Here is a 19,279-nt window from a genome sequence, read left to right as displayed (position 1 = left end):
CGCTTAATGCAAGTCAGCTTCGCATAAGAGAGACGACACAACAGCTTTTGAGTTTAGCATTATGCTTGTTACTCGAAATTACTGTGTCTATTGTCATTAAAATATTTGGAACTTTGGTCATAGAACATTATGTTTGTAGATTGCAACCAAAGTTTTCTGGTGCATTTTGGTGTGAAGAATGCAAAACATTATCGGTCTTACATCAAATTCCAAATGTGCTCACTTTAGAGCCTATAAGTACTTTTGTGAAGATATTTGTTTTTATTTTAAAATGACGCTACATTCCCAAACATACGAATGAACCAAAATAATAAAAATAAACACCACAAGAATAACACTGGCTAGAGGTTCCTGACACAAGACAGATGCCAAAATGCTGCAGTGCGAAATAGGTTTGTCAGGTTTCAACCCTTCCCCTATACCGAAAAGTTAAAATAGAAGTTAAGCAAAATGACAATGATAAACATAATTAATCAATTACTGACATGCTATCTCCATTCTTAGGCCGTATCTTGCAAATAACTGATTTTGTATAAATGGGTTCATTTCTGATTATAATTATAAGTCTAAAGCTGGTTTTACTGATACTGGCAACAACTGCAACTATCTCATTTTTGTATAGTAGCATTAGAGTTTCCAAGATTGAACTCGGTCCAGTTTTCAACTATAGTACAGACTTATCCATTCGACTTTGGACCAAAAAATAAAGAATAGAAAAGTAAAGGCAATAAAAAACAAAGAATAAAGGGGTGCTGAAATATAAAATATAGAGAAAAATGGGCAAACTTTGTAAAAGATATAAGAAAATGGCTTAAAAGAAACAAAATAAACAAAGAAGATACCCCTATCAAGGACGATTAAGCTCACCTATTAATTTATCATTTTGGTTCGTAACGTTCCTCATCTTGTGAACGTTTCGCTGAAGTACGAACATAAGTGTAAAACATTTGTCTAATGCTTAGGCCACTTATCGTTTTCCTTTGAATATGAAAAAAGGCGACCATGTCTGATAACGTCACATAGAAAGAACACATCTCTCGAAAAGGAGGAATAAATTTGCCTGCATACTGCATAAAAATCATTTGAGAAACTGATTCCACCACCATATCTCTTGTCAAACGATATTTATCCATTGTTAACAGTTAATTTTTAAATATTTAAACACTCGACCGGCAAGCCTCACGATTTAAATTTGAAAAACTATATTTATCGTATCGCACTCGATGCAGTGGTAGATTCTATATATATCCAATCAGCAGGTTTACACTTTAATGCTTACAATAATTGTCAAAGAATATTTTTCAAAATAAAATATATTATTAACTAAGAAACCATTCAAATACAACACAAAAGACATTGTATACTTGCATTTAACCGACATACTGCATTTATTGATAACGTCAAATTTCAATTATTCATAGTACCATGCAGTGGTGTTCATGATCTGAATTAGAAATGAATGACGCGAGACTATTTTGTAATTTATGTTAAAAGTGCATCATTTTCAAGCCACACTGCAAACTTAGATTTCACGATTTTGAAAAGAAGAGAGACCGTGTCCGTGTCTAGCTAGGCGCGTATCAACCGCCATGCGAATCCACACTTAGAATGTGACAAACAGGAATAATAGACAATTAGTAAATACAGATTATACGATTATTCTGATATCTAAAGATGAAAACACGCGAAAACATGTTAAAAGTTAGTCTTGATGGAGAACATTAAACGTATGCAGTGACAATTCAATTGTTCCCATTCGTGAATCCATTGAAGCATGTTTTGTGTCAAAAGTACACTAATGTTAAGGTGTCGTATATTTCTAGCAAGTACGAGCTTAATATAAATAAACTGATCATAGATACCAATATTGGCATTTTGAATTTGCGCAAACATGCTGTTCGTCTGCAAGAACAGTGACGCTCAAATTAAAATGGTTAAAAAGACAAAATAAAGTAAAATGTTAAAGAGCATTTAGGACCATGTTTTTACCATTTAATTTTATGTTTGTTTTCATTTTTTAGTCGGTTGTGTTGTTGTCAGTAATGTATACTATAAAGTTTTGACTGCTGGATCCAAAATATTGTTGCATTACCCTTTTATGTATGTTTCGGTTGCTTACCCAATTTTGTCAATATAACGATACAATAAATAACTGTCATACAAGGGAGGAAGTTTGGCTAGCTATAAACCACGTTTAAACCACCATTTTCTTCCAGAAATGCCCGTATTAAGTCAAGAAGACGGCAGTTTCATTTTTACTTTTCCGTTAATTGATATAGAGTTTGATTCTTCGATTTTTTATGGACTGTCCCTTTTTGAATTTGTTCGAAGTTCGATATTTTTGTTATACTTTTTTTTGCAAACATATCGTCTAAAAATAAGGAGAGAAATAGATTCCACTACAGTTCTCCGTGCAATTTGATATTTCTTTAATTTTGACAGTTTAACTATATAATAGATATTATAAAGTTGTACAGAAACAATTTATTATCGTTATTTGGTATTGTTTTTTGTCCGAAGTTTTTTTTTTATCCGAAAATGCGTCCAATATTGTTGCCCTTGGTTCGACGGTTTTTTTGTCGCATTAAGCAACATGCATCTGGTGGATCTCAACTTCTTATATATCAGTCCTCTTTCTGGTTGAGTTGCTGTGTATTTTTGGATAAGCCTTGTCATCATGAGATTAAATTCAAAGTGCAAGAACCCTGTGGAATTCTATACAAACTTATTATTGATTGAATACGTAGTATACATTTACAGAGAGAAAAGTATAAAACTGTTTAAACTGAACCAACTTTGAACAATATCATAAGCAAAATTAATGCTGATTGACATGGAATGAATAGTTTAACCATTTTAAATGATTATTTGTTCCTTCTGCGGGAATATTAGTTTTAATAATTATTGTTTTATCAGAGTTGATCAGATAAAGGGTATAAAATGTAACACTCGATCCAAGAAGTTTTAATATTTGGATGTTTTAATTCTATGTTCACGGTATGATATTCATCAAAACAATCATATTTGGAAGTCGGTATGATATACTACGCACGGTATGATATACATCAAACTAATTATATTTGGGAGTTTCTTCACGTCGATTACGGAAAGCAAAGGTATGTTGATATATTTTTATTTTTTTTTGCGATATAGAAAACTTTATATTTAAACATCCGATATATTTTGTCCGCCAAACGGCACATGTATTCTGTTTTCTCTGTTGAATACCGTATTCTATTCGATAAAGGGTTATAAGCCAAAACATATGGTTTATTGTAAAAACTTATAAATATACAAATTGTTTTTTGTTTTAAATTCAATGAATTAACTGTGGTACATTTCTTTGGAAATCCAAAGCTCATTTAAAGGATGAAGAGCTATAAAATAAAAATAAAATGTATAATAATCGTGGCCAATCCCATCGAAATAGATGTTTTCCTACATCTTGTAACAAAAATGTATGTTGATGAAATGGAAATGGATGTCAAATTCACCATTACAAAAACATACAAGACTAAGAAAGGCCAGAGAAGTTTTACTTCGGACAGATGTAAAAAAAAAAAAGCTGCGGGGTTAAACATTTCAGTGAGATCTCAACCCTCCCCTGTATACCTTTAGCCAATTTAGAAATAAACAAACACACATCATGATAATTGTAATGATTTTATAGTTCTGATCCTGCCTGGAATTATGTGATTTTTATTGAATGAAGATGATAACATCTGTCTGAACTTTTCAATGTTTCATTTCAATATATAAAAATGTTTTTCTGTTACAAATCCTGAAGTATTGTTTTATGTGTTACACAGTACATGTTATGCTGCCCATCAAGGGCCCTTGATTGGAATAATAACTATTCTTATTCTTATTCTTATTCACCAATATTATTTTTTATAACTATTTATATGAAAAATATATGATGTTCTCATGTAAAACTCATAATAATAATGTGTAAATTCTGAGCAAGACTTCTGTTTAGATCTAGTTTTTGGGGGAATATTTCATTATACATGTAATGATAGAAAATATCACGAAGCTAGAAAGCATACCTACAATTGCTCTCTACAGTTGAGGAAATTTAAATCATTAATAAGATAACCATATAAAATAACACTTACTTCTGCGGGAAACCATAAATTCTGGGAATTGAATATTTCTTTTAGTTTTGTTTTTGAGATCATGTACTGTGTGTTGTACATCTTGAATGCTGCGTATTTCTTTTGAAAGTTGTGTAACGTCTTCGTGACATGAGGAGAAATTAACGATCTGTCGGCGTAGCATGAAAATAATTTTAATGTGACTTGAAAATTAATTGCTTCTATAATTTTCGATCATAAATCGACAAGTTAACGTAAAATGATAAAACATTTACGATGCAGCAAATAACCAACACAAAAGAAACAAAACAAAAACAGTGTATACAGGAATCATAAAATATATTATTTGATGTTTAATTTTTGTCATAAAAAGAAAGTAGAATTTCCTTTATTGTTTATTGAAAAGGAATAAACGTTTCAAAAATATTTAAACTTTGATTCCTCCAGAGCTGAAAATTAAAAATTTTGAATGCAAGTGCCCAATCCCTAGCTATGAAGAAATTCTTTGTTAATGGTGAAAACGACTTTTCTTTTAATATGATTTTTTTTACCCTTATTAGCTATTTAGAATTTTATTTTAAAATTTCATGTAAAAATTTATACCACGAATGTGACCTACCGGGTTTTTAATAACATGAGCAGCACGACGGGTGCCACGTGTAGAGCAGTATATATACTTACCCGTCCGGAGCACCTGAGATCACCATTAGTTTTTGGTGGGGTTCGTGTTGCTTAGTTTTTAGTTTTCTAACTATTTTGTGTACTATGGTTTGTCTCTTTGCTTTTTAATTATTAAGCCATGGCATTGTCAGTTTGTTTTCGATTTATGAGTTTGACAGTCCCTCTTGTATCTTTCGCCCCTCTTTTATATTCATAACGTTGAGTTTTGATTTAAAAAATATTGGCGAAACCGTTAAATGTTGACTATTTATATCGCCCAAACGGCTTTTTATATTTGTTAAGGCTTGCTTCTTTTGGCTCATATTCCCAAGTCAACGTCAGTTAAAGTTTAAATGTTGACATGTGCAATGTTGAATACACAAATGTTCCACTCATCGATACGATTCGTATTTTTTTCTTTGTAAGATCATGAAGTCGAGACAAAATGTAAATGAATATGCCTTCTAAATGTTTGTAGAAACATATATAAAGGCAACAGTAGTATACCGCTGTTCAAAACTCATGGACAAAAAACAAAATCGGGGTAACAAACCAAAACTGAGGGAAACGCATTAAAAATTAGAGGAGAACAACGACACAACATTAAAATGTAACACACACAGCAACGGACTAAGCATTAGACAAAATCCGATGAGAATAACCAATATAACATTAATACCAAATACATGAATTTGGGATAGAAAAGTACCGTGACACGTTTTATAGTAGTAGTCAATATGTTCAATTGATCGCTATGTTGATTTTTTTTTATATTTTATGAAGTTCTCTACTGGTGCAAAATTTTGAAAGTGTTATTTCTCAATTATTCAGTCATTTTCCTATATTCTATATAAATACTGGTAATCGAATCTGGAAGTAAAAATTCACGAAAACAATATACACTGTGCTGCGGTTTTTCAATAAATAAAGTCACTTTGTAAATCAGTATCCTCTTGGTTAATGTTTCATCAAATATCTGTTCAAATTGTACCTGATGAAACAAATTAGGTTACATCTTCCTCAAGTTGAGCTGACATGACATTGGCATTTAAATCTAATAGACTTTATACGTAAAGAAATAATGAGATGTGGTAAAAATGCAATGATGCAACCATCCAACAGGGACCAAAGGAGGCAACTAGTGCAATATAATATAATAATAATGAGATGTGGTGAATATATAAATAAGAAGATGGAATATGATTTCCAATAAACAACACTTCAATAGTTATCAAAGGTACCAGGATTATAATTTAGTACGCCAGACGTGCGTTTTGTCTACATACTTGACTCATCAGTGACGCTCATATCAAAATATTTATAAAACCAAACAAGTACAAAGTTGAAGAATATTGAGGATCAAAAGAGACCAAATGACACAGAAATCCACAAGATTGCCAATAGGACAACCATCCAATAGTGACTGAAGAACGTGGTCTTGTTTGTTGTTTATAGTCTAAGATTTTACACTTTTTGCTTTGCAAATTTTTTGGTCAATTTCGGTAGCGTACCAAATTTATCGGTACCAAATTTACTATTTAAGAACGCGTGTCCGAGTATCGCGAGTGAATATAACAGTTTTAAAAAAATATGTCAAAATCGAATCATTTTGATAAGAATAGACATAAGTTATAAAATAGAAAAAAAGATCTTGTATTATGTATTCATTCATTCAATATTCATTATTGTCATGTAAATGTTTTTTTGACCAACATATGGATTTACATTCATTCTTTTTAGAGAATATGCTGTAAAACAAACGTGTTCTTCAATAAACATACATAAATTTGAATGAACACGCTTTGTTAAAAGCCATTTATTTAAGAATTGAATGCTTCTTTTTATAACTTCATTAGGGTGTCAAAGCGTTGGCCGAAGTACATTTTGTATGAAGCGCTTAAAAATGTGCGTACGGTCAACACTTTTACAACCCTATGAAGTTACAAAAAGAAGCATTCAATACTTATAATTACATTTTTTTTAGCAATGATCATGAAAACACGAATTTTATTATGATTTTATTTAATTCACCTGTGCACTTTATTGTGGGACCACGTGTTATCATGAACGAAAAGTTTTATTGAGAAATGCAATTGCTTACGGAATAACACGTGATGTGCAGTTAGCTAATCAAAATAACGTATCATGGCATAATGAAACATACATCTAATGTAATTATAAAGAATTGTATTAACAAAGATATCAATGCAAAAGAATAAACTGGGACGCAAACATACTAAAACTGAAAAACCAAGTCCTCTTTATAAAAATGTATAAAAGAATAAAGTGAAACATGATCTTGTAAAATTTAATTAATGTTTCTAAGTTTATGTGACTGTTAAATGAGTTTTTTTTTCACTCATAAACAATGAAATTCCATCGGATGAAATTTTAATTTGTGATAAAAATGTGCAGTATTGATTCTAATAAACTCCAGAAAAGCTGGGTGTTTTTTAACGGTCTATTGGAAATATTTTTTATAAATACATGTTTTTGTATACATGTGTAAGTAGAATCGAAGCTGTGATGTTACAAAATAATCACGAAGGTAGTCCAATAAACAAGATTATATTGTGACGTTTTTGACAGATAGCAGTGCCTAAAATTTTTATTGATATTATTTAGCTAATCTGGTAAATACTTTATGTATAATGAAGACTTCATGTTTGAACTTAAATACCATTTACATTTTTTTGTCTATATTTCTGTCAACCGTACTTTGTATTATTTTATTAAAGCAGTAAATGTGTGTATTCTATTTCATTATTACCTATATTGTTTAATCGTTTTAATATTGTATGTTCCAGAATGATAGAAAACTTGTGGTTTTTTTTACCGGCAGCTTTTGATTAATTGTACATTACTTTCACTTTCGCTTTTACCAGAAGTAACGAATATTACACGGCACGAACCTCGCATTTTCCCCGTTTCTAAGCCTCATATAAATATATTTCATATTTCAAGACACTATACGTATATTGTCTAAAAATATAGATACTGAAAAAATCGTATAATTTGTAGACTGTCTTGAACATGTTGTAGTTATATTTTTGTATGTTTTTCAAAATAGGGATAAATGTTAGAGTATTTTATGTAAGGTTTATGTAGAAGAGAGTTTTATTCTGATTATAGTAATAACTTCTTATGAACTATTTTTGCACCGACGTTGCGCACCTTTTCAAAGTAATAGGGCTGTATTGAAGTCATTTGACTAGACGTTAAGTGCAAAGATATTTACCTTATAAGGAAGTTTCCTTATTTGGTCATTGATTTTACCCATATTTGGATTTTTCTCACTCGAGATAACAACACTAGCGTGAGATTTATAGTATTTTAAGTTAGTTCCAGCTTGTCCCTACCGCCGGCTAGCAGCTTTATTAACGTGTCTCATTTATTTCAAGGTACAGTTTTTCTAAAGCAGCAGTTTAAGTTTCAGAATGTTGCAATATATATGAAATATAATTATTTATGCAGTTCATTTAATTGTTCCAGTTTCCAGTTTTTAACGGAGGCCGAAATTTAATAGTTTTCTTGTTTTCTAAATATTATAAGTTTTGAGAATAAAGTTTGATAGTGAATTTCAACTTTGAATAGGAGAAAGGTGCGTAAAGTTGGCAAAAGTGTCCGTTTGTTTTAAATATTCAGTGTTGCTGTTGATATATTTTTATGATATAGAAAGAGGGTTACGAAAATTGTGACTTATTTATTTGTGTAGTATTTTACATGTATTTATATGGAGAGTTGCTGATAGAATCTGTGTTTCTTGAATGTTGATTTTTGGTGTAGCTGTTTTAGAGTATTATTATCTGTCCGTCTAATCTATACGGAATATGGTTAATTGTTGATTGTTGTTTTTAAGAGACTTATTTCTGTCAATCCGTGTTCCAGTTGTTTTCAATATTATATCTGGTGAATAAAAGTTATTATACACTTGAAACGATTTTGTGTTTGCATTCAGAGCATCAACGTAAAGGCGGATTTGATACCTTATTACATTACCATAAAATCCGTCTCACACACGCACACACATAAAAAGGAGACTGCGCTGACCTAGAAAACTATATTTATGTGATATGAAGTATGCAGTAGCAGTATTAGTAATTATTTCATGTATTATGAGCCTTCATATTTTCTGTTAAATTCTTTTGCTTCGTTCTTGGTGTCTGTCTGGTCTGGTGGTTGGTTTGGTTGGTTAGAAAGGTTCTCACCCGTTTGCGAACACGTTACAATATCAAACTACACCATCAGTAAAAATACAATCGAAAGAGCATGTAATTATTCCTGGTAAATGGAAACCAGAGTATTGATACATGTATGTATGTATTAATATTATTTGAGCTAGATACCCCCAAGCAAATAAATCCTTCAATGAACATACATATCATATATATAACAATCAAGTGCCAAAATAGTCCCAAACCCAAAATAGGGTTGGTAAAAGGGAACAAAAGTTAGATTCAAAAGGCTCTTCGACGTTCACTCACTTAATAAAACAACATTATTATGATTCAACATATTAAAAATTATAATATTTAACAATTACAAGTCCTGGAGATTCTGAATTATAAAACCGTCATAAGATATGGTCGTTCATTTGTATGTTTTATGTCGACCTTTAAATGACTTTAGATTTTTGTGGGGTTGCTGTCCATTGGTGTTCCATTTCTTTTACTCATATTCCTAAGTCAACCGTCAGTTAGAATTGATGTGAGCGATGAAAATGTGGTTCACAGCATTTTTTTGTTTAATAACTTTTTAAAATATTGAATACCCAAATGTACTGCTCAGCTATAACATTCATACATTCTTTTCTTTATAAGTTTTAACTTACGAAGGTAAATAAAAGAATTAAGTGTTTGTAAAAGAAAAAGGAAGATTTTCATCAGTATGTTGATCTTTCTTAATATTCACAATGGTTTCCAAATTTTTGAAGGTGACATAATATTAATTTTCTTTTCTTTTCTTATCCAAATACTAGTATTCGAATGAGGAAGGAAGTATTCCTCCGAACAATATATCACTGTGCTGTTATTATTTCTGGGTTAAGTAATCGTTTAATGGGAGTTCGCTTCTCAGTTTCAAAATAATTAACTTTTTCAAATCACTAGTCTATATTGATAGAGGATTAATAAATGAATCAAAAGAGCAATCAAATATATAGGTCAATTTGCTTGTTTTTGAGTTATTAACCATTGAAATTTTAGCGGGAAAATATTCTCTCTTGACTTTTCTTAGCTTTGTCATTGACAAGTTTCAGTTCTCAAAAATGTTAAAAATAATTAAAATCTTGTAAGACTTTTACAGATGGCTTATCATTATACATGTAAAAGATTTATAAACAGAAAAATGGGGGTCAATGGGCAATTTTTTAAGGCATTCAAATAGAATATTAAACCAGAGGATTCCGAAAATCTGAAAAAACCCTAAAACATGACAAATAATAAGAACAAGATAAATGAACTTACATGATTTTGTTATCCATAAATATAACAGTGAAGAAATTCCTTAAGCAAGTACAAAATTTGGACAAGAGGTTATCTCTTTAGACCAAGTAATATATATGTTAAAAATGTGAATATTGTATTCTACACTTTGCTAATGTTAATATTTAATTTAATTTAGTTAATTTTCTGTAAAACCAAGATTACTGTCACTGAACACAGTTTGATATAGGGCTCTATGACTGAAACACAGAAAGAGATCAGAAATGATCTGGTGTTGCACAGCATGCAACTCAATGTAGAAAAAAGGTTATCTTACTTATAGGTATAGGAAGCAATGGAAAAGGCAAATTCCCTGTTTTTGTAAAAAAAAAAAATATTCGACCCCTAGTTTCAGATTTTTGAACACAGCGCCACTCGAAACCTTGTGCAAACGATGCGCCTGTTTCTCCCATACAAGACCTATACAGCCATTCCCTGTTGGCCTGTTTAATAAATTATAGATCCCATTTCATTTTTTCGAACGGCCGTTTCTGACTTTTTTTTAATTTTCGGTTTTGACAATGTACCGATTATCAGGTTGTATGCGGCATGTTGATATTGTTAATTATCAGCTGTGAGTCACAATAGGAAGTTTTTTGTTAAGTGAGCGCAGAGAACGAGATCAAAAAGCTTTTATACTGTGTCGAGCTTCCTATACCTATTAGTGTCAGTCTAGCAGATAACCTGACAATCGATTTATCGGGCGGTATTTGTGTCTTTTGGAAGTGTTTTCTTTGTTTCACTAGCAAATCGGAAGATGACTTGATAAGTTCGGGTCAAACTTGTGACGTCGCTGATATATCCGGGTCAATATTTTTGACGTCCCTCACAATGCCATAATATGCAAAGCTGAGGAGAGTGATAGGTCATATAGACAGTGGGAACACCGATAAATAGAGAAGAATACATGGCAAAATCCGTATCATATGTCGTATCATCCCGAGACACCAATATCATCCCGAGACACCAATATCAGCCCAAGGGCCTTAAGGCCCGAAGGATGATATTGGTCGAAGGTAATAGGGCATGTGATACGGATTTTGCCATGTTTTATACGCTTGGTCATATATTTCAACAGGAGAGTATTATATTATATGAACTGTTTTCTGATCCATAGCACTGCTCAATTACTTATCCGAAGCACCTGGGTTACCTTACAATTTGCGTGCTGTTGTTTTAAAAATATTTTGTTTAAACTGACTTTCTGTAAAAAATAAAAAAAAAATAGGGGTGTGATAAAGAGTGCAATAAAGAATAGAAATGTGATAAGGGTATGATAAAGGGTGTGCATGAAAGTTGCGCAATATGGATTAAACAGCAGGCTATTTATCAAATATTCAAAACTACCGTATTTACTACTAAATATATGATTATATCAGATTATTTAATTGCATTTTTCATATCGCATGTATTATCAGCCCTAGGTACAATATCAGCCTAAGAGCCGCATGACTCGAGGGCTGATATTGACCGAGGGCTGATAATACATGCGATATGAAAAACAAGCATAAGCCTTTCAAAAAGGGCTAGTCGACTCTTAGCTGATGAAAATGGAAAGTGCTCTCGCTTTGTAGATTAATTCATTTACTAGAATAGCCACGTGCATCAATCAACAAATTTTACCACACACGTGAGGTCACACGTTATGAAGTAGTATATATCGTTTAACGTTGTTGTTTACGAAACTCCAGAAGATTCGACTATTTATAGATAAAAGTTACCTGTGTACCAATATCATGAATATGCATGATTAATGACCAGGCAAAATCTAATTGCTAAAATAGAGAGGACAAATCTACGGGATTGAAGGACATTTACTAGGTTTGGATTGTCCTAACCAATCAATAAACTTTGATTATTCACGTCTCGTAATATCTTCCAATCAGGTAGCAAGAAAAATTCACGCACTAACTGTCCATCGTTCAATTCTGACATGTTATGGGTTTTTTATTATATGCTTCAACAATGGAGAAAATAACAAATTCATATATTGATCCTTTTGCGTTGTTCCTAAATATAAGTTCAAAGAGTTAAAAGTTCACGGACATCGGACCCCAAATTTAGTACATTCGTTATGAAATCTTTATCATATGCCTAAAAAGAGAAGAAAAACATTTTAATATGGACAAATCGACAAAAATATACATAATGAACACTGTTTGGAAAAGTCATCTTTATTAAACATGTTAAAGTAACTTTCTGAATTCTGTTTGAAGCTTTTAAAAATGCATTTATTTAATAATTTGTTTGTTTGTTTGTTTGTTGTTGTTTTTTTTTTTTTAATTCTTTTTACACAATATACTTTACAGTATCCAAATAATTGTTTTGTACACAACTTTGTAATGTTTTTCACTGAAAACGTTGGATTGAGGTTCATTTTCCGGAATTTGCCGAGTATCAATGGAATGCCATGTGATAACGTTACGGAAAGGCATGTGATAGCTATAGAAGTATGTGATAATCTTTTCATATCAGCCCTCTAAGCACCAATTCGAAAAATATGGAATTTACGTTAATTTAATGCTATTATCAAAATACACCTCAATGCTACATTTTCAGTGAAAAACATTACAAGTAGTGTGTACAAAACAATTATTTTGATAATTAAAAGTATATTGTGTAAAAAAAATAATAAAAATAAAAAATAAAAAAAAAATTATTAAATAAATGTATTTTTCAAAAGATTCAAACATAATTTAGAAAGTTACTTTGAAAAAGTTGACTTTTCTCAACAGTGTTCATTATGAATATTGGTAAATTTTATTTTTTTTGTCGATTCGTCCATATCAAAATGTTTTTCTTCTCTGTTGAGGCATATGATAGAAATATTTCATATCGAATGTACTAATTTTGGGGTCCGACGTCCGTGAACTTTTCCCTCTTTGAACTTCTTTTTGGGAAAGCCGAAATAGGATCATTATTTGAATGTTATTTTTCTCTATTGTTGAAGCATATGATAAAAAGATCATAACATGTCATTTTTCATATCGCATGTATTATCAGCCCTCGGCCAATATCAGCCCTCGAGCCATGCGGCTCTTGGGCTGATATTGAACCTAGGGTTGATAATACATGCGATATGAAAAATGCCATGTAATAATCTGATATTATTTCATGGCATTTTTCATATTAGACCCCTTATCAGCATTTGGTCATGGTATCAGCCTGAGAGCCGACATGCTCGAGGGATGATTTTGACCATGGGCTGATAAGGGGTCTGATATGAAAAATGATAGGTTCTGTTCTTTTTATCATTTACTGCAACAGAACACATACAGACAACAACTATTTTTAAAACTTTGAAAAAATGCTTTTGTTGTAATATTTCTTTGCATTTTTTGATAATATAATTCCCTGATTCCTAATATGTTTTTTTGTTTCCTACTTTTGCACAAATAAACGTACCAGTGAGGAATATTTTACTTAATATGACGAATGTAGTCGAAATGTCATCCGATAACGTTACAGCAAAGCATTTGATAATAACCGGAAGCGGTTAATATGAAACGGAAGCAGTTGATATAACCGGAAGCAGTTGATAACAAAAGTCATATGACACGGAACAGGCAATTTTTCAAATTTAATTAATAAAAATATGTACAAATATGTTTTATCATGGGGTACAATAATACCATTATTTTCTATATGTATATGATAAATTATCTTATTGTGCGCAAGTTATTTTCCGGCTAGCTTCAGTCTTGTCGTAGATAAAACATTTTTTGGTATATTTATCAAAATCGATTCCTTTTGTTAAAATAGACTAAAGTAGAAAAGGTAATGGAAAGAGGTTGTACATGTATGTTCTATTTATACAATCCATGCTGAATAAATTTCATGTAAATGTTTCTTTAATAGAACCAAAATTATATACTTTTAATTATCCTTTTACGGAGGCTATGCTGTGAAAACAAGTACATCTTTTTACTAGAACATTCTAAATAGAAATGCGTGTTTGAATTTGAAAGGTAACGTTAAAAACCATAGAATTTTGTTTACACAAGTAACTGCAAAGGAATTAACAGTGACGCACACATAATAAGGAAAACATATGTTTGATAAAGAGCAGATATGTTATTGTTAGGGGACGACCATTCAAAACTTTTTAAACAGCAATAAGTGTTCTTTCTATATTTTGCAAAACAGTTACCGATACATTGTTAAAGCCTTTATGGTTGCCTATAAATTGCTCCTATATACATCATTTTCCATTAGCATAATCTATGTTTAAATACTGATAAATTCAATATGAAAGTTGTTACCGAAAATTTCTTACCAACATTCTTTCATAAGGTACAGAGATTTGATTTTGAATTCGGCGGTATCTTTGGTTACAAACTGGATATCCTGAATTAATTTTCACTTTGAGAATGTTGGAAAAGTTCGTAAATTTAGAGAAATCAATACAAACTATTTGATACTTTGAATAATAAAATTGAGAATGGAAATGGGGAATGTGTCAAAGAGACAACAACCCGACCATAGAACCGACAACAGCAGAAGGTCACCAGCAGGTCTTTAATGCATCGAGAAATTCACGCACCCGGAGGCGTCCTTCAGCTGGCCCCTAAACAAATATATATTCTAGTTCAGTGATAATGAGCGCCATACTAAACTCCAAATTGTACACAAGAAAACAAAAATTAAAAATAATATAAGACCAACAAAACCCGAGGCTCCTGATTTGGGACAGGCGTAAAAATGCGGCGGGGTTAAACATGTTTATGAGATTTCAACCCTTTCCCTATACCTCTAGCCAATGTAGAAAAGTAAACGCATAACAATACGCACATTAAAATTCAGTTCAAGAGAAGTCCGAGTCTGATGTCAGAAACTTATTTCTATATGATGCCAATTTAACATCGTAGTAGATCTTTGAATATTATTTTTATCGAGACATACGTTGATGTTGTTTTTGATCAACTAAAGATAACTAAATATATTAAAGGTGATGTGGTATGATTGCTGATGAGACAACTATCCACAAGACTTCAAATAAAATGAATATATTAAAGCAATTATTAACAATCTTACGACATCCAACAATGAGAATAATCCATACCGTATGGTCGACTAAAAAAGTCCCCGACATGAAAAATATGAAACAATTCAATTGAGAAAACTAACGGCCTATTTTATAACAAAACAATTTAAAAATAAATACATATGCAAGACATAAAGCAACGACAACCATTAAGGATCCTGACTTTGGACAGACAAATAAAGAATGCGGCGAGAGTAAATATGTTTGTGAGCACTAATGGTGGTACATACGGTCAATAATTTGTACTTGAGGTAGTGTCCATGCTTTTCGGAAACTGTTTGATTCGTCTATACACTAAATCATTTGGAGTTCTATTGATTGATACTATAATAGTTCTACTTATGCCTCTATGTATACTAGCCAACAAAAGGAACCAATACACAATATTTTTCTATAATAGATTTTTTACCAAAAAAATATGTAATGTCACTAGCTATGTATTCGAAAACAGTAGATACATGTTACTGCACTTTGTTTTTCACAGGAAAATGACGTAATTTTTGCACATTTTGGAATGTTGAGCAGAACCACATTTATGTAGTCCGAACACGAGTTTTAAAATAAACACAGTCTGTGTACTTTTTGTCTAGATCCAAATGAAATATAGATGAAAAAACTGTCGAAATAGATGCAATTTGGGTATCCTGACGTTACTCCATATGCAGGCGCAGCTGGAATGTTTCTAGATTAATTTTTTTTATATATTAACATAGAAATGAAAATTAACAAGTAGAAAGTTGAACTCATCCCTTTGGCCGTAAACAGTCGTTCTAAATTAAAAGCCAAACAGTTATTATACTGTCAATTATCTGCTAATTATTATTAAGAGGCTTGTGTAAACTCGTTACTATATATATATTTGCGACTAATATCTCTTATATCTTTTAGAATTAGAATGCAAAATAACAGCATTAGGGACAGAATACAAAGGCCAGATAAACGTCACAATATCCGGCATTCAATGTCAAAAATGGAATACTGACTACCCTCACCCAACTAACTTCAAAGAATTGGTTGGTGACCAGAAAAATTATTGTCGCAACCCGGACAATGAACCAGAAGGTCCTTGGTGTTATACAATGAACCCGACTATAAGATGGGCATATTGCGATGTACAATACTGTGGTAAGCATATAGTTAGGTTATCTGCATGCTTAATCACCAAGTGCAGTGAAGTAGAGTTAAATTAATCATACTAAACCAAACTGTAGTTTTAGTTGAATTAGATAAGGTGTGACACAACTAATGCGGGCCCGGCCAGAAAGCAAATACCAGAAAGTAGTACATAATTAACACAAAATTGATCCTACGCATGAGTGTAAATTTCAAAATACGTATAATATTTAGATATTTGTTATATCAAATGAAAGCTGAAGGACTGGTGATCATTGTAGAACACGTTTGGACTTTTGAATATTAAAAAAAAAACTGTACCAAACTTTAAAAAGAGGGTACATTTTGTCTGTTTGTCAGATCTAAAGTACCTGTGTTGGTACATCATGGCCGAAGTTCCAGGAACCAGTTCTTTCTTATATATGCCATTAAAGGTATATTGATTTTTTCAGTACAAGACACCGTAAAGTGTTGCTTTGACATGCAATGATTGCCACTTTACTTGAACTTGAAACTTGTCTGCTTAAAATGGAGAAATTTAACATAGAAAGCAATGGGACCATGAATTAGTGGTGTACTTCTATAAACAAATTTTAAGCATAAAAATAAGATGTTTATGATTGCGAATGAGAAAACTCTTCACAAGAGACAAAATGACACAGAAATTAACAACTATAGGTCTCTGTACGGCTTTAAAAAATGAGCAAGTCAGCTATAAAATGCCAAAAGGACAAATTTAAAAGAATTCCAACGAGAAAACTAATTGCCTAACTAAAGCACAAAAATTTGAGCGAAAAACAAATATGTAACACAGCAACAAACGACAACCACTGAATTACATAATCATGGAGTTGGTCTCACAAAAAAATTTTGATTGATCTTATGTATACTGACTTGTGCATGAATTTCATCAGATTTTTTTTGTGAAATTGATCCCTGACTTGGGGCACATTCAATAGATTTAGTATAAAGACATCAATAGTTAATGCATGGTCCGTTTTATTGTTTATGATATATAAGCTATTGAAAAATAGGCGGGAAGTGATTCTCTCTTCAGATTTCATATAGCCAACATTGGCATCTTTTTTCTTTCATATTTTTTTTAAAAACTTTAGAAATAAAATTAAGATAAGAATACTAGAGGTTAACGGGAAAAATTTGAAATGAAACCAGACCAATAGTCAAAAACAAGAAAACCTAATACATCCTTTTAGTTTTGACGTTGGGTATGTGAAAAAGTTTTAACTTCTATCGAATTCCCTTTTCACCACGAATGTGATCTACCAAACAAGACTATTTACCGGGTTTGTAATAACATGAGCTACACAAAGGGTGCCACATTTGGAACAGGATCTGCTTACCCTTCCGAAGCCCATAATATCACCCCCAGGTTTTGGTTGGTTCGTGTTGCTTAGTATTTAGTTTTCTATGTTGTGTCGTGTGTTCTACCATTTGTCTGTTTGTCTTTTATTTTTTAGCCATGGTATTGCCAGTTTATTTTCGATCTATGAGTTTGACTGTCCCTCTGGTATCTTTCGCCCCTCTTCCAATGTATTGTGACTGAAGTATGTCAAATACCATGCGTTAAACTCATCAGTCATCTTGAAGTAGATGGCAAAATGGCACCACAATTGTGACTGATTAGTTGAATATGTTAATGTTGACGAATCAGATTTTCCCTTTCATGTATCGAAAGCTAACAAGCACAAACATTTTTCTTTAGTGACAGTTTCTTTTAAAAAATCGATCAACTTCATTTTGCATTTATGACTTTTTTCAGTTATTACAACACCAACAACATTAACAAACGCTGAAACTACTGAAAAAATGTCGACAACTGACCAAACTTTGTCAATTTGCAAACAACAACTGACATGATTTTTATAACTGAACTTAAAACAACAGTTGTTGTTAAGCCACATCAGTGTTTTTGTCCATGTGGAATCAAGAAATTGTCCGAAGAAGAATTGTATACTGTGATTAAAGAACTAGAGAAAAAACTTAAGGTTGACAAGAAAACTACGTCAGCATATATTCGACGTCACACAAGTGCACGTGATGACCGGAAATCATCTTCTACTATTGGTACTATTGGTATAGTTGTTGTATGTTTACCTGTGGTTCTGATGACATTAAGTGATTGTATTGGGTTTTTTTCACGAAAATATAGATGAAATCAAAATCTGATGTATATGTACCATTTAATAGACATCGCCAAGGATCTGTTCGCTTTATTGCAAAGTATGGTCAATTGAAAACCAAGTTATGTTACTATTAATGAAATTCGTCCTTGTATGCCATTCTTATTGAGAAGATTAGTTTTTAGTTTGGAACTTTTTGAAACAGTTTACCGCACTTATTGTTAATGCTTTTTACACGATCTGCTAGATATAAGATCCGACCCCTCCCAGGCGCGTAGCTGCCTTTACGCAAAAAATCATTTGCTTGCAAATTTTTCCCGTTATATGCTTGCACTTTATTTCAACTCAGCTACGCCCCTGCCTCCCATTTTACCCTAAGCTTGTTCAATGAGTGAAATTATCTAGTACAACGGGAAAAACATTTATAATCTTTCAATTCCTTCCATTACTTCCAAATATAGTAACAAACAATAAAAGACGCATACCACCCTGACAAAGTTGTTCGCCAACTTACATTTCTCAATTTTTATCGAATTCACATAAGTCATGTAGTCACTACTTCTAATGATAGAACAGTACGTCGGACACATTACATGTACATATTTCTGAGGTTTCAGATGACTAGATACTATCTAGAATAGAACAGTATAAGAGGTAAGATGAAAGACGTCTCTTTTACGCCTTGCTTCATAATTTCTGGTATCTTCTTTACTTGTGATATATTCTTATGTAGCAACTAAG

At 31.8% G+C, this 19,279-nt stretch overlaps 1 long non-coding RNA gene across 1 annotated transcript; it reads left to right on the top strand.

Moving 5' to 3' along the window:
• The first annotated feature begins 2,851 nt into the window (after window positions 1-2,851).
• LOC143077985 (uncharacterized) lies at window positions 2,852-18,794 on the top strand. Its single transcript, XR_012978977.1, has 3 exons — window positions 2,852-3,116; window positions 16,173-16,409; window positions 18,178-18,794. It is a non-coding gene; the product is annotated as an uncharacterized LOC143077985 (long non-coding RNA).
• The last annotated feature ends 485 nt before the right edge of the window (window positions 18,795-19,279 follow it).

The sequence above is a fragment of the Mytilus galloprovincialis genome, chromosome 6, assembly GCF_965363235.1.
Source record: "Mytilus galloprovincialis chromosome 6, xbMytGall1.hap1.1, whole genome shotgun sequence".
NCBI lineage: Eukaryota > Metazoa > Mollusca > Bivalvia > Mytilida > Mytilidae > Mytilus > Mytilus galloprovincialis.
The sequence above is the reverse complement of the archived record's forward strand: the minus strand, read 5'-3'. Positions and strand labels throughout refer to the sequence as shown.